The sequence below is a fragment of the Thermobia domestica genome, chromosome 2 (assembly GCF_964235325.1).
Source record: "Thermobia domestica chromosome 2, izTheDome1.hap1.1, whole genome shotgun sequence".
Classification (NCBI taxonomy): domain Eukaryota; kingdom Metazoa; phylum Arthropoda; class Insecta; order Zygentoma; family Lepismatidae; genus Thermobia; species Thermobia domestica.
The window spans coordinates 66492786-66515419 of NC_137455.1; the positions used below are offsets into that span (position 1 = coordinate 66492786).

Genomic DNA, 22634 nt, shown 5'->3' on the forward strand with positions numbered 1-22634 from the left:
TATAATAAATAGAATAGTTAAATTGTTAAAATGTAACGATTTCTCTTTATCATTTTATGGAGTATCCGTAGAATAAAACTTTCCTAATTTCATTATTTTAGTACAGTGACACCAGTAGCTTATTTAGAATTTTGTTCCGGAGACTATGGCCATACCCGAAGTAGTAGTAAACCTGGTTTTATTATAACATTATGTATTACATATGGAATGAAAAAAGATAAATAGGCCTAGCTTAGATTTTTTTGGTGGGGGAGGTCTCAAGCCATTTAGGCCTTTGTAAATATGCCTCTGAGTAATTCCTACAATCAGTGGCGGCGATTGGACGTTAAAAGTGAGGGGGCAGAACATGATCTGAATATTTGTAGTTTCCCTAGTTGTTTCTAACACTTTGTTTGACGAAAGGTTGTATAACTAATAGGATCAGTGGCGGATCCAGGGGGGATCGGGGCGATTGCTCCTCCCCAGAAGAAGAAGCTTTCTTATTTTATATGTATAAATAAAACCCGTCCCATAGTTTCGAGCTCTTAAAAATAGCTCTTAAGTAGCAGTATTACAACCCACCGCCCCTCCAGAAGTCCGACCTGGATCCGCCCCTGAATAGGATACTATCTTTTTCAGTTAAAATACCGTATATCGTATTTCATATTTTAAGTAAATTGACAAGAGAAACACAAGTAGGTACTATCCCTTTGTACTCTTAAACAACGAAGGTGTAACAAGAGAGTTAATTTCTTGCTCGTGGACATCTTAAAGCTCTGTCTGAAAAATTATATGATCAGATTATTTAATAACAAATAAATAGAAAGGATAATGTTAATCATAGTAATGAATAATGAGGCTTGTTTTGCAAGTTATATTGAAACTGGGGATTAATGAACAACTTATACTTTTAATTCCACACATACTATTAAATATATGTTATTACTCTTAGAAAATAAAAGACAGTAAATACTACAAGCATATGCTGATACATTTAAAGAAATACTTTTGCAGCTTCCCGAAAACATGTTCGTTGTAATTAGGTGCAGTTTTCACTTTCTTGGAACACATGAAAACATAATACTTATAATCACTCTACACTCCAACTATACAATATAATCCTAAAACCTAGAATTATATTGAATTTAGTAAATTTAATTGTATATACACTCGTACAACCCTAAACACACCACATCACTCGTGTATTACACTGCAAAACAATGGAAAAGGTAGAAGTTGTTTCTTATTACTGTTTTCTAAATCAATATTCTTCACTATTAGGAAGAAAAAAAGACATTTTAGGAACATTGTCAATTTTTGTGCTACTAAAGAATAACTTACGAAAGACTTTTTTTTATTTTTTTTTTTTAATGATCTCTCAATCAGTTTCAAAGCGGCTAATATATCGAGCACTTGTAAGAAGAAATTGAAAGTTAATTTTTGGGCTATTTTACGTGACAGTTAAAATGCAATTCCTGTAGCTTTGTTGTCTCCCGGGAAAGACAACCAATATGTACTCACGCTACGACAAATATTATATGGCACCATTTTTATTATGAACCAGTAATACACACAAAAACTTTGCATTTCCAAATGAAACTATATACATTAATGGGTAATTTAAAAAAAAAAAGGGGAGTGGCGACTGACCCCCTTTGCCACCCCTAATCGCCGCCCATGCCTACAATTTCCTCTATCACGCATCTGAAAATACCCTACCTCCAGAAAGATTATTCTGAAACCCTTGGTTATCTGTCTGAAATGCTTATATCTTGTCTGAAATAGAAACAAGTATTTCATCGTGCGAACATAGTTATAAGTTTAATGTAATTATATATCATCTTTGTTTTTCCACTTTTTTTTAACATAGGAGATTTTTAAAATATAGAAAGCTTGATTTTTTGAGGGAGAAGGAAATTAAAATTTGCGGCTTTTCAGTTTCTTATGCAAGAATCATCTTTGCTTTCCTGTAGTGGATTCAGTTTTAGACTGTCTTTACATTTATTTATACATATTTCTGGCCATTACCAGTATCTATGGCCTTAAGCCCGTCACGTATGAGAAATTACCTCCCTCGGTGAGCACACTATCCGGAGAAGGAAGTGCTCTGGGACCTGTGTATTATGTACCACCCTGACATTTCCCTGGTAGCTTGCCTTTGTTCCAATTCATTACAGAACTGTGGCTGGAATTTCGTACAAAAACAACCCTTTTACACGGCGTTGACCGTTTTTTTTTTTTTTTTAATTCTGTCATTTCAACATAAAGCAAGTGCTTAATTACGATTGTATTTTAAATTTTATAGGATGTCCCAGTTTTTAGTTTAAATTTTCATAGGGAGTCATTTTCATAGACAGAGAGTTAGTTAAGCATTGGTACCTAATAAAAACTGTATTTTTTAAATATCACATGAATAATATCTTTGCAGAAAAACCGGGACATATAAAGTTTTGAACAATTTGAAGGGGGGCCGCGGTGGCTCGGTGGTAGAGCGTTCACCTCTGGTGCATGCGGTTCTTAGCTCAATCCCAGCTCGCGCAAGTGAACTTTGTGGTGGAGAAACATCTTGTGCGTGGGTTTACTCGGAGTTCTCCCGTTTCTTCCCACTTCCTTCATTCCGCCATTTTCCTTCACTTCTCCTCGTGACCGGCCTATCCTGCATAATTGTGGGGCGTAAAAATTAAAGATCCCATTTTTTCATTTCAATTTGATGGGGACATATGATGTAATAAAATCCGGGACTGTGCCCGCTAAAACGGGACTTTGGAACGCCTAATCAGGTTACATCTCTTTATAATTGTATGTCAGATTCAAACGTTGCTGGGAGCTTAATGGCTCATGTAAAAACTGTTCGGATCCCAAATTTTCGTTCTTCATAACTTTCTTAGTTCCGTAAGATCAAAACACAAGCAGTCAATCTCGCTTCTGTAATTAAACCCTATTTTCACTCGAGATGGGAATTAATATTTATAGTTTTTTACACAATGAGAATTTTCTTCAACTTTTATAAGAGCTTTTATTTAAAATTCTTGCAACACTAATAGATATAGCGGAGGTTTTAAGGCAAAACGCTTGTAATCTCACGGACGTAGATTCGAGTCCTCGTCAAGGTAGCAATTTAACTCCTTCGTGGCGTGGCGGTGAGCGCACGTGCCTTTGGTTTGGGAGACCCGGGTTCGATTCCCGGCGGGAGCTCATGTGGTTCGGACTCCACGTTGATCAGTAGGTCCACGTTTCATATAGCCTCGCTGCAGAACGGGACGTTAAAATCAACTCAACCAATAGATATATAGCCACTTCTACCAGTAGTGTACTGTGGTAGCTCAAAGGACCTGACTCCTTATATTTAGGCGCCTATGTTCAAAATGATATCAAATAAGAGGAACAGCATTGAAAATAAGAACGCCATTAGAAATGAAAGAGAAATGAATGTCCGTTACATTTTTTAGGAGTTACGAAACTTCTATAGAAACAGAGCAACACGTTTACATTCAGGAGGTATGAATAAGTTTTGTTTATTGTTCTTGTTTGTGTATATTAAAGAAGTTTTAACAATCTATTATATAAAAGAGATATAAAATAAACTTTTGAAAGAGTCTATGTACCAGTACATGTACTATTGAGTATTTCGAAACAGAAATTATTGTTTATTTAATCAATCGTATTTATTCTTTTCTTTTACATGTTGATTGTATTTACCTTTTCATTTTTTCTCATATAACACAATAGTTTATTTTTCCGGTTTCTCTTTGATATTTCCGTAATATTAGTACCATTACGTGCGTCACCAATGATTGGCGCACAAAAAAGGGATAATGTTATTTTAACAAAATTCTGTTATGTCAATAGGATTGTATTTTAATACTATTAAATAGATAAAAATGATAACTATGTATCACTTATCAATTATATGATACTATGTATTATTAAATAATGGCATAATTTATTTATAGCTATTATTAACAGCTGAAAGTTACGTATGTACGTAATTAATATCTATATATCTTTCAAGTGTGATACTTTTTTTTAAAAAAAAAGCTATTTACACACCTCTTCCCTCCACTCATAGTAAAGGATGTAGCTCTAAAATACTTTTTTTTTTTCATTGGGCAAGGTCTGCATGCCTTATACTATTTCATTTTTTTTTAGTTAGTTTTGCTTTTTAATTATGTCGTTGTGTAATGAAGTTCCCTCGAAGGTTGGTTATAAATAATTCAAATGTCTAGGCCGTTGGTCTTCCTCATGGTCCACAGACCAAAAGTAGCCCACGTTCTTTTCAAAAATTCTTTAACATGAAAACGGCATCGTTATTTCGGATTTTAATTGAATGGCAAGATTCTCTACCGACTGAAGACTTTTTTTAAAATTAACGTCCCGTTCGGCAGCTAGGCTATATGAGACGCAGACATACTGATTAACGTGGAATCCAAACCACAAGAGCTTCCGCCGGGAATCGAAGCCGGGTATCCCACGACAAAGGCGCGTACGCTAACCGCTTAGCCACGAAGACAGACTGAAGAGTTTCATTCCCGCTTTGTATCAATACATTAGTTAACAGTTGATAAAAAATATATATTTATTTCTCAAATTCTGTAGAGCAGTTGCCTCCTGTCATTAATTTACGCTCTTGCATGGAGACCCGACAACTGTAATTACAGCGAAATAGCTTTTTGGCCCGCGTGGGTCACTGGCATGGGCTGAGCAGTGGGGGCATGGAGGACATTGTCCCCCAACTTTTTGACAAAAAAATGAAAATGACATCTATAAGATGGCCACCTACCAAGACCTGTCAAAATTTGCGAGACTGTACGGTTGTCAAAATGGTTAAAAATGATTTATTCATATTAACTCCACACTCGTCTAGGAAGTATTCCACGGGTCCGAGACCGACCAAAAGGTCTGCCCCTCCTCCCAGCAGACAATTCCTAAATCCTCCCATAGTTACAGGTATTTTTAATGTGACCCGCCCTACCTGATGGGTTGAGGACTCCCTCTCTTAGGCTAATTTCCACACTTCATTTGCAATGTAGTGTTTTACTTTTTCAGAACTCAAAATGTAATCTTAGATATTGCATGGTTACATTTAAATCGAGAGAGAAAAGTAAAAGTGAGGGAAAAAAAAAGAGGAACCCAGAGCCATACGATGTCAAAAATTTAACCAAAATACTTGACACTATATACTGAAACTAGCCTTTGGCTTCGCCCCAGACCCCTGCATTTGCTCGGTCTACAGCCTCGCACCTCTTAAATCCACAATTCTACCAAATTTCGAGTTTCTTTTCATATTTCAACTATCTAAAAATAAGATTTTGTATCCTAAGAAAACGCCCATTTAAATAGCATGGGATTTTTTTCACTCCCTCTTTAGACCCCTTAAAAACTAAAAATATTCACTTTTGACAATTTTTCTGTGGGTTAGTCCTGGAGACTACAATCATGCCAAATTTCATCATTCTTATCTTGCGAGAAGTGCCTAAACATTTTGGGGTGTAGAAGATGTCCCATATAAATAACATGGGAGAGATTTTTCAGTTCTCCATAAAACCACTCTACAGTTGGAAATTTTCATTTCTGGTGATATACTTAGGTAAAGCTAACAAAAACGTACAAGCATACCGAATTTCAAGTTTTTATTCCAATTCCAAGTATCTGAGATTATAGGACCAAAAAAAAGGGCCATTTAAATAACATGGGGAAATTCTTCATCATCTCTTTAGATCCCCTAAAGATTAAAAATGTTCACTTTCGTCAATTTTCCCGTGGTTTAGTCGCGGAAAGCTACAATCATGCCAAATTTCAACTTTCCACGTCAACCAGAACTACTCATTTACTTTATATTAATTAATGTAGTTTTATTTATGGTTAAGATTAAGATTTGCCCCCTGGTCAAAATAGATAAATGTCATCTCCCATTTGTAGTAGAGCTTGAAACAATTATTTTGCAAAGGAACGTAACAGGTAGCTCTAACTCCGATTTTAAAAACTGTTAACTTTGTTTAGCTCTAACTTATGCTGTCATATACTAACGTAAATAAAATATATACAATAAAATCAACCAGTTTCGATCACAGTGTTCTAAAATGAGAAATAAAGCAATATATCAGTTATTGTACATTCATAACCAAAGAGCTTCAAACTAAAATATATATATATATATATATATATATATATATATATATATATATATATATATATATATATATAAGTATCATGATCTGTATAACAACCGGGGAAAAGTGGTATGATTTGTTCTCTGAGTAGAGAAAAAGAACAAAAAATATTCATTAAAGTACTATTCAGGTCTGGAGAAGACTCTGCACAGTGATTTGCAGTACTTCTGGTCACAACTTAAAAATAAGGAACCAAATAGTGTTTATAGTATCCTATATGACAATTCTTTATATTCTGACAAGTAAAAGATATGAGATGTGTTTGTAGAGATCATTTTCAAATAATCTTTTCAGCTTCTGTAAATATAAGCCCTGTATCTCAATCAGACTATAAGAATGGTAATGCAATATGGATTTCACATAATAGTTACTACATCTGACGTCACGAAAGCTATGAAGAATGTGAAACCTTGTAGTGCAATTGGTCCGGATGGTTTCTCAAATTATGTAATCAAAGCGTGCTCAGATCATCTTGCACCTATATTAGTAAATATATTCAACAAATCTTTGAAAACAGGTATTGTTCCAGAAGTATGGAAAAAAGTCTTTCAATACTTCCAATTATTTAAAGAGGAAGAAAAGAATAACACTAATAACGAGGGCTATTATAACTTTAAACTCATTTAGCAAAATTTTTGAAGCGGTAATTCATGAATTCTTGGTATTTCAACTAAAATCAAAGTTAGTTGTCTGAACAGGGCTTCTGGTTATTCTTATTACTAAGAAATTCATTAAATTAAAATTAACATTATTATCCGTAGCATTAACATAAACTTATTACGTCTTTATCTATGGAATTCACAAAATTTGTCAATATTTGTACCCAACTATATATATTTTTTTCAAGTTATTTTAACTTTGACCAGTGGCGGCGATTGGACGTTAAAAGTGGGGGGGCAAGATATGATCTGAATATTTGTATATCGATGTTAGTTTTCCTGGTTGTTTCTAACATTTTGTTTGACGAAAGGTTGTATAACTAATAGGATACTATCTTTTTTAGTTAAAATACCGTATATCGCGTTTCATATTTAATTAAGTAAATTGACAAGAGCAACGCACATTAGGTACTAAATCTTGATTCCTTGCTCATGAACATCATTAAATTCTTCTGGAAAATTGTGTGATCAGATTATTTAATAACATATTTGCAAAACAACTAAATAGAAAGGATAATATTAATCATACTAATGAATAATGAGGCTTGATTTGTAGAAGTTATATTGAAACTGGGGATTAATGAACAACTCATATTTTTAATTCCACCTTGCCATTAAATGTATGTCATTACTTTTAGAAAATGAAAGACAGTAAATACTACAAGCATATGCTACGACGCAATTGTAATATTAATTCCTTTGAATTGCAATTAAAAAGCAATTCCTGTAGCTGTCTTAACTCCACGGGAAGACAAATAACCAATACCCACTTACGCAACGACAAATATTATATGGTACATTTTTTTTCTATGAACCTGTAATATATGCAAAAACTTTACATTTCCAAATTAAACCATATACATTAACCATTTTAGATTATGGCTTTTTAAAGGTAAATTATTGAATTTCAGTCAATCAGCTACAGCATCATTCCTATTTATTCTAGAATCATGGTTAGTACTTCATTCTCTTCAGAATAGAACAACCTTTCAAACGGTTCCATTTACGTTTTCCCATCATGTCCCTAAGGCGGAAAAGTTTGAGGGAAATATGGATTTTTTCTGATTTTTTTTTTAAACTTTGATACCCTCTGGACCCCCTATGTTAACGCACAGATCTCAAAATCAACTGAAAAATACGAAGGGGTGTACTAAATGTGTATAAAAAAAAATTCAAGCTTCTATCTTGAAAACTAAATGCAGGAAAATGTTTACCAATGAGCTAAGAACATTCCCACAATGCCCCAGATGACCAGATGTAATATAAAATTTTCCTGAGACACCCCTATTTATCGTAGGATCTTTGTTCGTACACCATTCCCTTCAGAATAGAACATACTTTCAAACGGTACCACTCACATGTCTCCATCTTGTACCTGAGGTGGGAAAATCATGAAAAAATGGATTATTTGTTTAAAAAATATTCCTTCTTTGTACTTTTTTTTTTTTTGCTCCTCTGTACCCCCTGTTTTAACGCAGAGATCTGAAACAAATCTGAAAAATACTAAAGGGTGTACTAAATGTGTGTGCAAAATTTCAATCTTCTAGGTGCACAAGTAAGCCCGCCAAAAATAATATCTCTACAATACTCCAGATTTTCGTATAAAAAGGATCTCAGGTAAAAATTCCCTGAGACATTTCTATTTATACTAGGATCATGTTTCATACATCATTCTTTTTAGAACAGAACAGCCTTTCCACTCACATGTCTCCATCATGTATTTGAGGAGGAAAAAAGGGATCTTTGTTAAAAAGATAACTTTTTTTTATCTTTTTGCCCCTCTGGACCCCCCTGTTTTATCGCAGAAATCTGAAAAGAATGTGGAAAATATTAAGTGGTGCACTGAATGTGTGTGCAAAATTTCAATCTTCTAGGTGCAAAAGTAAGCCCGGCAATAAGTAATATAAAAGTCATAACAAAATATATTTTTTTAAGTTATGACGTCATCGCACTACATCTCGACGCAGAAAGGCATGAAAGCATATGTGTTCTACAATGCCTCCAGGCTTGAGAAAAACAGAAATAGAAAGCTTTTTTGGTACTTTTTAAATCGAATAATGAAGATTCTAGCCTATCACAAAAAAATAGATGATATAATTTAAAAGAGTTAAATGATCACTTCAAAAAAGTGGGGGGGCAACTGCCCCCTCTTGCCCCCCCTAATCGCCGCCCATGACTTTGACACAATAAGAACTTTCAACATTGTGTGCTGATTTTTTTTTTTTTTTTAATACTCATTAATGTGAGAATCGCATATGACCCTCAGGCCGCTCATCCGGACGTAATAGTAACTCTTTCGTTCTAAGTAACTCGTACTATTTAAACGATATTTGGCCAACTACTAATAAAACGATATTTGGCCAACATAGGGTCAACCAAACTTCTTGGTTGTCAGAAGCAAACATTTTAGTTCGTAATTCATGATAATCAAGGCTTGAAAAATCCACTCGCCTGCTTGCAAGTGGCGAGTACTCTTTAACATTTGGCGAGTCAAGTCGGATCAATCAGGCTGTACAGCTGGACATATCCACAATAAATTCAAGAATCTTTGTAAGAGAGAAGCCAATAAACAAAATAAAAAATGTATTGATATGTTTACTGTGTCGCAAAGTGATCTTTGTTTATTTGTATAAATACTGTGACTGCAAAATGTTCTTGCTTGTAGACTTTTTGGCTGGCGAGTACTTGCAAGCAAGTTTTTCAAGCCTTGATACTAATAATAATAACTTTGGCCTATATATAGAACCCGGTAGTTCAATGCCGCGTTCACAAAAGCTCTCCATTGACTTCTGTCCTTAACCAACTGGATCTAGTTTCTACTTTGTATTTATAATATTTATGTTAGCCTGATCTCTAACGTCCTTTGAAATAAACCGTCTCACTTGCACAACTATTACAATACGTCACTCACTCATGTATCCTTCATTATTTGTTTGTTGAAGTGCAATATACACACATCATGTTACTTAAACTGCATAAGAGTTATCACAATGCAAGTTTAAAGTCCATCAATTCTGATATTTCATAAAATCAGCACAAGGACTTTTCTAGTTATTTCACTACTTTCTTGAGTACCTTTAACAATCTGAATACTCTTTTCTGAAGATATGATTATTTATGAATTTTATAAAAAGAATTAACGTTATTGCTGATTTTGATAACCAATAACTTATTTATTTATTGCGTTAAGTTCCTAAGACTTAGTAGCTTGTATTTTTATCAGTTCGTGTCAGGGGCGGATCCAGAAGAGGAAACTTTCTTATTTTATATATAAATAAAACCCATCCCAGAGTTTGGAGCTCTTAAAAGTAGCTCTAAGTACAGTATTACAACTCATCGCCCCCCAAAAGTCCGTCCTGGATCCGCCCCTGGTTCGTGTGTGGTTAGTGCTAAGGTAATATTTTCTGAAGATTGGACACCGAATACATAAGGTTTGCCACAACTGAATTTCGGTACAGTTTACAACATTGTTATTTTGATTTATCATGTCTCAAAGATGGACATACATAATTTACGCCGATGCTAAAGCTTTACAAACACCTATACTACAACATCCATATTTCTTATATTATACTTACTATAAACAGAATAGATACAAACGGTACCAACCATGGTATCATCGGATCACTACGCTGCTCTACAGTTAACGCCATAGCGTTGATTTGTTCAAGTTGAGTCAGGGCTGCCTTGTTGATGCGCAGGGCCTGGAAGAACAAAATGCCAGCTTTATAGAAATTGAATAAATCAAATATAAATAACCAAGAGGGAAAACTGATAGGAAAATCCTCGAAGCGGAACTGTACATATAAACCTATGTATACATATATGTATAAATCTTTGGAGATTAAACAAAACGGAGTAGAACATGTTAAAATAAGACATGCAGAATACATAACTTGAAACTGAGATTAATCAAGGAAGGACAATGAATATAAGAAAGTTGAAGATTATCTCCTACAATAGACTAAAATTGTGCAGCAGTCCAAAATTATTCTGATATCTGAATATTTGGGACCTTCTACAAGAGAATACCGAGTACTTAGAGGAAGAGTAATCCCTCAATATACGTAAAGCCAGTTCCGCGTAGTAAGTACGAATGTGTCAGATATAATACTATAGTCCGCGTCACTCGAATTGGCGTGTGGCATCAGCCGAAAGCTCCCAGTGCGCTGTTACTATACCTTCAAGGAGGAATCGAATCATTAATAATTGTCCACAAATAAGAACAAAATCAATTATAAATGATTAGATTCCTTTCTGAAGGTTTAGTACAGTGTTTCCCAACCTTTTTCAACTTGCGGCACACTATAGGTGTAACTTGAATTCTCGCAGCACACCCATTATATATATATATATATATATATATATATATATATATATATATATATATATATATATATAATTTGTAAATATAAAATACGGTGGTATTTTTATGATTACTGATCTCCTAAAGAGAAGAAAGCTTGATCACTGATGTTTGCCCATCGTAAATTATTATGCTTATTTTTCATTCTAATTTTAAAATGGAAAACAATTACAATGAAATATAGGACTCAGGTTTTTAAAAATCCACTTTCTCGTTCGAAAGTTGTACCTAACCCTTAACTAAAAGGGAAGATCACTAAATAACGAATAAATAAACAAATCTCCTATACTTTAAAACACAAATGTATGCATATTTGCTTTGTTGAATTTATTAAATGATATGTTAAAATTTCAAGTTACGAAATAGTCTGCAGCAATAAAGAAGCAATAATGGTTATGATAATAATAAATACGTTTTCCATCATTAAAAATGTATAGAAAAGTAACACAGTATGAAAGAGAGGTTCATTGTAATGTGAAATGCAAATATACATTTTGCCCTATGTCTTCCAATTTGATTCCTATGGAATTTATGTTCCGATTTCCTCGCGGCACACCGGTTGGGAAACGCTGGTTTAGTATAACAGCACACTGCGAGCTTATTGGCTGATACCACACGCTAATGCGGGTGACACGGACTATAACTGATATGAAAAGGCGTCAGTCTCATTTCATTTCTATGATCACTTTGCATCGATATCTGCCAGTTACCCAGAACCGAATTTACAGAATATCATTCATGTTGTCCTGTAGTGAGAGCGATAAGCTGTAAGCTTATTTTTTTTGAACATATAAAGTGTAAACAATTAAAAGCTTCAGGGGGGGGAGTTGCTGAAGGTAATCGTAGTAGGGCCTGTAGCTCGTGATTATCCGGGTACACTGAAATTGCGCAAACTTTAACTCCCTTATCTATTGACACAGATAAAGCCTTAAAGAGCAGGCAACAAAATTGGAAATTGCGCAAAAAAAATGTTCAGTGTTGCCATCCTTACCATAAGCACTTTGACTAATAAAAACAGTCAGTAAAACGTAAGGCGTTTTAGGGGAAAAAAATTACAAAGTAATGGATGACAATAGCATTTTCATTTATCGCTATTATACGTGTGCACGGGCGTCATTAGAGAGGGGGACGGAGGAACATGTCTAATCAATAATTTTCTGTAACTGTAAGATTGCCTGTAAGATTAAAACTGTAAGAAAATAGTTACTGGAAGCAAATAGTTATTCGTAAACTGTAAGGAAAACAAACTTGTATAAAATAAACAAATATATATATATATATATATATATATATATATATATATATATATATTTCTAGAAGTTCACTTTAAATATCGTGGACAGACATTCGACCAATCAGAGATAAGGATTTGCTTACATTTTCCAGTTTTGGCCAATCACAAACAAGCATTTGTTTATATATTTCAAGTGTGTCTACCACGTAACTTAGTAACTGTCCTTTCACCTTTCTGTAAATGATCCTTATATTTGCATTTGCACCTTACTGTTCTTAACGGGGTTGCCAACCGTCCCGATTCTGTCGAGACTGTACCGATTTTTGCCTTATTTGTCCCGCGTCCCGACCGAACACTCGCCGGAACGCATACTGTCCCGATTTATTGATTTTCAAAGTTAAAAATATTTTACTGGGTCATTTTTACAAAGGAATAGCTTATTTTTTACACGCACAGTTTTATGTATGGAATCAGTTCTATATAATTTTCTCTCTAAACTTTGTTTATATTAAATAATTGCAGTTGTTTTGGTTTGAATTTGTTGCATATATTGCTTATACCTAGTGATGAGCAGTGGGTGGGAAATAAAAATAAGGTGCCACATTAATTCAGGTTCGTATTACTCAGCTAATTATTTATATTTTAAATGACTCACTGCACATGTAGCCGTCTCCGGGGGAAAGGATCCAACACCGATTGTCTCGCCCCGATTTTATCTTAAGAAAAGTTGGCAACCCTGGTTCTTAGGTGCTGTGTGAAAGATAGGTTATATATTATTATCGTATAAATTGTTACAAGAATGAGTGGCCAGTGTGCTAATTGCAGATATAATAAGAATAATATAACAAGCCAAAGAGGAACGAGAATTACAGTGAGCCACTGAGGATCGAGAATAGCAAATTTTAGTGAGGAGGGTAATATAAAAAAGAAGCAATAAACGAGAAATGTTAGTAAAATTTTCAGGATAGAGTTTATATTGATGAAAACAGAAAAAAGTGTACCTTGTGTATTAATGAGAGGCTTTATGTATCGTTTCTTTCGCCAAGGAAAAATTCCTGTTGTTGGCAACGTCGCGGTGGAAACTTGCGCAATTTCAGCAGTTTCTTTTCCTCTTTAATAAGTCATAGATTACAGAGATTATCAACGATCTAATCCTTAGAAAAATTTGTGCAATGTCGTTGCACCGGATTATCCTCTAGCTGCGAGCCTAAGGGTGCACTGAAATTGCGCAAACTTTCACTTCCTTATCTGTTGATACAGATAAAGCCTTGAGCAGGTAACAGAATTGGAAATTGCGCAAAAAATGTTGTGCAACGTTGCCATCATTACCATAAGCATTTCGACTAATAAAAACAGTCACCAAAACGTCGTTTTAGGGGAAACAATGCAAAGTAATGGATAACAATAGCATTTTCAGTTATCGAGAGGACATGTCCCAGTCAATAATTTTCTGTATGATGTCTAACTGTAATATTACCTGTGAGATTAAAACTATAAGAAAGTAGTTATTGGAAGGAAATAGTAATTGGAAAACTGTAAGGGAAGCAAACTTAAATAAATAATTTTAAAAAATATATCTAGAAGTTCCCTTTAAATATCGTGGACAAGTGTTTGACCAATCAGAGATAAGGATTTGTTTACATTTTCCAGTTTTGGTCAATCACAAACAAGCATTTTTTAAAACATATTTCACGTATGTCTACCATGTATCTTAGTAGCTGTCCTTTCACCTTTTTACAGATGAAAGATATGCTGTGAGAAAGATTTGTTATATATTACTAGCAGCGTTCACCCCGCTTCGCTGCGGTCACCCCGGAACGCAATAAACTTTGTTACTTAGATAATTTTTACTTTTTCGCTTTCAAGTGATATGATAAAAACCATAGTAGATTGCAGTAAATGTTAACATTATATCGCCTGTCATTTATGTTAACCCGCCGAGTGACACGGTCATGCGGGTTGCATATAAATACGTTTATTTTTACCTATGATGAACTAACAAAGGATTTGTACGTTATGGACACTTGAATGGTCAATTATCTCAAGACACTGGTAATTAAAAATTAAAGTGATATGATAAAAACCATCTAGGGTCCAAATCCTAATAACCCCCCAAAAATGAAAGAAATTGGTTCAGCCGTATTAGCGTGATGAGGGAACAAAGGATTTGTGCGTTCTCTTTTATATATAAGATTATCATATAAATTGTTACAAGAATGAGTGGCCGTGTGCTGGATGCGGATATAATAAGATAGCCTAATAATATAACAAGGCAATGAAAAACGATAATCATAACGAGTCAGCTAGCAACGAAATATTAGAATGCTTTGTAAATGTTAGAATGCAATAGAAGTATATCTCACAAAGGAATTACGTTTATGCATTTTATTTCGGTGCAAAATTACACATAATTTCTTGAGTTTTGTTGGTGGAAATTCGCGCAATTTCAGCACATTCTGCTCCTCGTTAATAAGTCATAAATTACAGAGATTATCAACGATCTAATCTTTAGAAAAGTTTGCGCATTGTCGTTGCACCGGAACCTGATACCTGCTACCACTTATAAGGCTTAGGGCGGTTTTTCCTGTTCAAAATCTTTGTATTGTTGACAGTGACGTACGCAAGGTTTTCAGAGCTTTAATTTCCCTTGAGCAAGATGTTAATGTAAAATCGAGCGTTTACCATATTAATATATCATACAAGCACCTAAAATTATGTGAAGTAAGTTTGAACCTCTCTTGACGAACTTCTGTGTACGCTACTGAGTGTGGATATGTTGAATGTGTTATATTATAGTAGTTGTAAAGTGAGCTTGTCCATGCATCTTTGATCTTGATGGCGTCTTAAAAGAAAAATAATAATAAAACGGGGAAATGTATGGTGGGGTGATGCTCAGCGCGTGTTCTTTATCTTGTCATGGTTCGTAAGTATTGCATGCGAAAGTTCAAGAGACGAAGGCGTGGAAGCTTTATCATCGCAGTTGGTAGCATGGACAGATAATTAAGAAGCAGATTATTTGGTTATGTTTATAACAACAACATGGAGGAGAGGAAGAGTGATGTCCTTGAAATGTTCTCAACTTCGTTTAGACAAGCAAGGTTGCACAAACACTCTCATAGGCTAAACGAAAGAGAAAGAAAGAAAAAAAAACTTAAGTGGCTTTTGAAATAGTAAAAAATACCTTTGATACGATGCCAAGATAGTTTACAATAAACAACTCATTATTGATAAACGTGCGAGTAAATGGCTACATGACTGTGATATTTAAAAGTTAGATTTTTGCTCTCCGGGGGGGGGGGGGGGCAAGCATTAATACGCGTATGTGGGCCCCTTAGAAGAAGTTGTTTTTTAAAATCTTCTTTCTATCTTTCTCTTACTCTTTATGGATACCCAGAGCCTGTGTGCCCTCCCGCATGACAAGGTCTACAGGGCCGTTAGTTACGCCTCTGGGCCCGTTCCATACACGACTAATTAAGGAGACAATATTGACAAATCTCAAAGCCATACGAATATATATCATAATATCATATCATATATATATCATATATCATAATATATCATAATAGACATTTTTTTTACTGAAATGGGCCCACGACTCATTTTTGTTTTATTTACTTTTTGTGTGATGTTTTGTTTGTGTAATGTAGTGAACCTGTTTGATGCTTCATTTAATAATTTCATGTTCGTATTGTATATGAAGTAAGACAATTTTGTCTTAAAATGGGCCCTCCTCGAACGGCGGGGATCCTCCCTGGGGGGAAGTTGCCCCCTGCCCTTCCACAAGTTACGGCCCTGGTTGTACTTTTGGAAGATTAAATTTAGTTATTGTGTAGATAATATGGCTTTTGCAGCGAAATTTGGAACGAAAATTAGCAAAATGTCGAAAAATCTACATTTAATTGGCTAAGCATTAATGTTGTCTTTGATTTAGCCCCGGATCACACGGACTGGCAAAATGCTTAAAAGCGTCTTAAATGCTCTGTAAGCATTCTGTACACAATGCAATGTGGAGAAAATGGGGGAACTTTAATCAGCATAACATGATAGACCTACAGACTTAGGTTGAGGGTCATAAGTCATTAGCAGGCTAGTCTGTTCATGTTGCAGATCCCATTACTGCCTTCAGCCATACTAAACAATGCTCTAGGAGTGCTAAACTGTAAGCATTCCGTCAATCCATGAGCATCTGGGCATAGGTGGACGGAAACTCAATGCACGAAGTTTCATAGTCGCATATAATTCAGTTGCAAGACAAAGCAGATTGGTGCAAGTGGTGCCTTTTTTGGTGAAATTTGCTTTTTATTCCAATGGAGGTTCTGGCGATCGCAGTTGAGATCTTAACTGTTTCTATTACAACAAAGGATAGTGCGCCTTCAGACCAGGGTTCCCGAGTTTGGGAAATATGCGTATTTTAATGAATAAACCAATAATGAAAAACGTAAAATTCTTGTTATATCGGAGAGTAACGTGGGTGCATATAAATAGAGGGACGTGTCAAATGTTTCCAGGGAAGTCTCGATATTTTTGATTGATGTTCTTTTAGTTAAAATCTTTTATGAACACTGTCATAAAGGGCTTTGCTGTGGTAAAGTAAAATATACCTGTACTATAAGGATTATAGTGTGTCACTTGTAAGGAAACATCAAAGTAAGCAGAAAATAAGCAATTCTATTCACAATATAGTTCCATTTTTTTAAATTATTAATATTATTGTAGGGACTGCCTTTGCACAGACAGGCAAGGAAAGAGTGAGTGTGTTGCTTGTTTGCTTTTGCACAAGCACATTTGAAATAAACAATTGCGTTTTAGAGGGTAGAGATTTTTAACTTCCATCTGAATGTTTTAATTGCTTATTATTTTGTAATAATGGCAAGTAAGATATATATTAAATTGTTCCTATCAAACTAAAAATCCTGTGGGTGCAGCACACCCACAAGATTATTTGTGTGGGTGCTGGAGCCCCGTAACATCCACGTAGTCGGCGCGCATCATGTCGGAGAGTCTTCACCCTTCCCAAGCAAGATCTGAAATGACTCTGTTTCAGACCCATGTTTAATTCCCGGCGGAAGCTCATGTGGTTTGGGTCCCACGTTGGCCTTACTGCTGAAAGTGGACATTAATTTAAACTCTTCTTTGGCTGCGCATAATCTTGAGTTCCATTCCCGTTGATAGTATATATTATTTAATATTGACCCAGCATTGTAAACTTTATGAATTAAGAGGTATCGAACCTCAGTATAAAAGTACATATGCTGCTTGAAATCAATGTGCTACTAGGCATCACTTTACAAGCAAACGTTCGAACCAGATAGGAAAAAAAAACTTAATTGTATCATCTTTGATTATATTCAGCACTTTAAAGTGCTCATGCTGAATTTCACAACTGGACAGTCATTGGTTTTGCAGAAAATGCATTTAAAACTTCGTTCTTTTACAAGATTTTCATCATCTGACAAAATTGTAGAATTTTATTAAGACCATATAACTCATCTGTTAACTGAAGAAGATAGACGATTTATACCGTATTTAAGTTGCTATTAACTGCCTTTCCTTATGTATAAGTCTAGTTTGAATGCTTCCCAAAGCAGGGAAAATTAGAAAACGAACATTTCTGTAGGGAAATTTTGAAAATTTCCCTCTGTTTATCCTGTTCGTGGAGTAGCTCAAGTGCACACTGTATTTTTTTTATTTACTTTACTGCAAATTCAATTTTTTGTTGAACGAGATTTAATTATTAATAGTCGATTACAAACTGATATTACCTGTCTCAGTTCGGCCTGTGTTTAATATTGATTTATAGTTTATAGTCTTCTAGTTTCTTAACCCCACCACTATTTGTCTATAATATTTCCAAATTTTAATAATAAATTAATAATGTTCACATCGTGTGACGCAATTTTCAAGTATTTACCAAATATCACAAGTAAATACTCTCCAAATAATGTAATCTAAAATTATCGCTGTTTTCTGAAACTGTCCATGTTAGTTATCAACTCTACTCAAGTCATCAATCAAATTTGTGACATCTCACTTTAATGTTCTTCAGTGTTTGCAATGTTTTCTTTCTTTCTCTTTCTCTCTTTTCCTTTTCAAGTCACACGATCGGAACATTATTGGGTGAGATTTAACCACATTAATGAAATTTTATGACAGTGATCACTAGAGTTGAGTTGATTTTGAGTTTAACGTCCTGTTCAGCAGCGAGGCTATATGAGACGTAGACCGACTGATTAACGTGGAAGCCGAACCACATGAACTCCCGCCGGGAATCGAACCCGGATCTCCCACGCCAAGGGCAGTACGCTAACCACTTAGCCACAAAGGAGCTCCAGTGATCACTAGACATGTTCGTGAAGTTTAGTGCCGACGAGACGAGACCAGAAGTTTTCTCGTCTCGTCTAGTAAATTTTGTTGAAATCTCGTCTCGACTTTATTTTCGAATAATTGTTTCAAGTCTCGATTCTTGAAAAACTTTTCTAGTCTCGTTTCGAAATTTACCTCGACACGTTTCGTAAATTTATGCCACAACTTTGTTTCTTAATTTCATCTGAAAGTTATGCGTATACTTCTGCCTCATGAGAAGTCCACTATGAAAGGTGGGATATAACATCATTTATTATTGGAGCATAAAATTACTTTAATATAAATAATTTACTAATACTGAGTAAAGAGAGGTATTTTAAGGCTCAAAGAGCCTAAGGAAGAATTTTCACAGAGCTCCGAGCAAGCTAGATGGAGTGGATTTAGGATCCCCAAAGTTCTACGCAAGCTGACGGGGGTTCAAGGCCACAAAGCTTCATGCAAGCTGAGTGACTGAACTTAGAAGTCCCACAAAGCTCCTAGCTAAATTGACAGAAAAGAGAGCGTGGAGCTTCGAGCAAGCCAAAGTCTTTGGGTTAGGTAGCTGCTAGAGCTCCCAGCAATCTAAATGAGAGGAGGTGACCAGGTGAAGACTGATAGTGGTTGCTGAAGTCCTTGTTTCATAGCTGTTTCTAGTGTGACGGTGGCGCATTGATTTCTTTGTTGTTGCACAACCAGTGGTGTTCCTTGTGGCCCTGTTGTTTGTTACTGTAGTAACTTGTAGTAAAATGCACATGGCTACTGTTCCAAATATGAGCATGTGTTAAATGTTAGTAAACTGAGCCATATGCGGGATATTATAGTATCTTTAGACTTTGGTAAATGATTTTTATCAATTTATGATTTTATTTTAGTTGTTCATTTCATTTTCCCCTGAAAAATCAAGGAGACTATGTATTATACAAGTTCAGCCAAGCTCACCACGACGAGTTATGGGCGTCAAATATTGTGCCATATATTCGAATATACATACACCAGACTCATCGGATCTGGATCAAACGTGGCAGAAGTTTACTTAATATAAAACACGTGAAATAATGTGTTGTGCAGGTTTACGGTTCCCGAGTTATTGGCGGTCATATTTTGCGTTACATTTTCGAAAACAAACCCCATACACTAAACTAATCTGATTGGTATTATTAGTGATGAGCGCAAGTCTTGGTCCATCAAGACTTCTGCATGCAAGACCAAGACCATATCTGCAAAACCAAGACTCTTGCGCAAGAGTCTTGCACAAGTACCGGTACTACTTGAATTTTTTATCGAATGTAAAAAGGAAAGGAATACATCATTACATCGTTCACTTGAATTTCTTGGCTTCAATAAAAATGCCGCTGGAGTGAATGTCTTTCAAAAGTAAAGAGAAATGTAGTATTGAAAATTGGTAATTCCGTACACCATAGGTGGCGACTACATGGGTATGGCCTTGGCTCGGAGGCTCAAGCATCCATTGGAAATTTTTAATGTGTGCTCATAAAATTAATATCGAAATAACATTTTCATGACATTGACAAAAATTTAGTGCATGTGAACGCAAGTTTGATTTCATGGGCTTATACTTGAGTAAATGTTTATCAATATAACTTATAGCCAGGTATACGACACATCGAGGATTGAGCGATATATTATATTACAATAAATAATCCATATTCACAAGGGAAAGTGATTTTGTATAGTTATTTTAAATAACTTGGAGTTTGATGCCATTATTTTGTATTTCTAATATAGGTCAAAAGTCTTGCCTGCGAATTTGCAAAAGGTCAAAAATAAATAAATACAATAAAATAAAATAAAATAAATTGAGTTTACACAAAAGACATAGCCAGTTGGGCCATTTTCAGTTTTTACTCAAATTATTCTAAGAGGTTTGATTATAATCATTATTATTTTAATTTTTCTCTCTCTTTTTGGCCAATATTGCTAAACATATCATCTTCATCATCATCATAGCTATTCTGCCATTATTGGCAGATCACTTGCTTTACTCAGAAGCTTCGATGTACGGTGGTCCTCAGTTAGTCTCTTCGTCTTGACATAGCAATTTTCTGTTTTAATACGTTCCTTCAAATATAGTCTTCTTCGTCCCCTCCCTCTCTTTCCTTCTACCACACCCTCTAGCACATCCCTCAGAATACAGGTCCTCCTCAGCCAATGTCTCAACCAGTTCTTCTTCCTCCTCTTAATTACTTCTAAAATTCTTTTTTCTTCCCTACTGCCACTATTTCCAACACCTTGTCATTCGTTTCCCGTTCAACCTAACTAATTCTCTCCTTTTTTTCTCCATACCCACGTTTCGAAAGCCTCTTTTTTTTTTTCGGCGCTTTTGCGTAGTGTCAATGTTTCTGCCCCGTAGAATACATATTGGAATCAGTAAAACAAAATATCAATATTTACGAATTGAAAAAAAATCTGATACCTTTAGAGTGTAAAAATAAATTTGCAATTCGTGGTATTTCAGTAATCTGTGCCGTCTTGAGTTTCTTTCATGCGTGTCAGGGGTACCTTCCCAGTTTGGGAATCAGTGGAGTATTGGATCTGTTAAAAAATGTACGAACATTACGAAACATTGAGATTTTTCCTATAAGTAGTGAAGCGTGAGCACCCATTGAAAAAAATAAAGGTCATCGTCTATGTTGTACACTCTCATTATACTTACACGAAGGTAAACTGTATTACATTTAGAGACATGCATTGTAGCTATTTCCGTTGCTATTGGCTCATTGTAGAATTTATTATACCTTATATCCAGAGTAAAAGTTACCTATGAAAAGCATAATCTACCTATTAAAAGCAAGACTTGCAAGACTCTTGCAAGCAAGACCAAGACCAAGACTGGGTGTGCAAGACCAAGACCAAGGGTTCCAGTGCGAGACCAAAACCACCCGGGTCTTGGTCTTGGTCTTGCATTTGTTCATCACTAGATATTATTCTTGGCATCGTGGTAGAGGAGTTTGAAATGTTGTGTTATATGATTGTATGGTTCTTGAGATAGGTGGTAGAATTTTGCGTCATATTTTCGAAAACACAAGCGCATACACCAAACTCACCTGATTGGGATCAGATGTTTTATGCGTGTAATATGAATATCCGATTGCCCATTTGTAGTAAACTCACCTAACAATGTAAATAAAGCGATTGGGACAGCCAATCTTGACAGTGAACACAATATTACGGTGGATAACAATACAATCTTAACCATTTTGGCAAATATAATGACTACAATTGAAATTTGTGCGAAAAATTAAACTGAATTTTAATACTCTTGCTTTAAATCTCTCTCAACCAATTTTTATAATCAAATTTAACCAACTCATTTAACACAATATTATGGTGAAACCGTAATAGTTTAATTGAGAAACATCATTAATATTTTAAAACTCTTCAAACCAAACAGGTTCAAAGTTATTAACAAACTGATATACACAATATACCACAAGAAGGCACAAAATGTTAAAAAAAAAAAAAATCTAATCAAGAGAGGTGCAAGCTGTAACATGGAATGTTACAAGAGTTAACAAACGAGTGAAAACATGAGATAAGCGCAATACTTACTCGCTACCAACATTTGATTTGATGACTGCGACCAACAACTTATTAAGGGCATGGTTATGCCAAAATTTCCCTATTTCATGCTTCTCTTTTCAATTTTCATTGAATAACCCTTTATTCTTCATAAAAGAACGTTTTATGCCAAGTTTAGGAATCAATTTTCCTCACTCAGAGGCAAATCAGGATTGAAAGCAAAAACGTTCAAAGATTTCTTTGCGGCTCAGACAGCAACAGCACATTTTCAGTAAAGAGTACACATGAAACCATGTTTTAAACGTCACTGAACAAGCAGAGCTGCTATGTGTGTGAGTAACCAA

The 22634-nt window shown here is 35.0% G+C and overlaps 1 protein-coding gene across 2 annotated transcripts in view; it reads left to right on the top strand.

Annotated features, from left to right (window-relative positions):
• The window catches only part of LOC145672537 (CDK5 and ABL1 enzyme substrate 2), a 137482-nt gene that overhangs the window by 1216 nt on the left and 113632 nt on the right, over positions 1-22634 (top strand). The gene's annotated exons all lie outside the window — the stretch shown is intronic.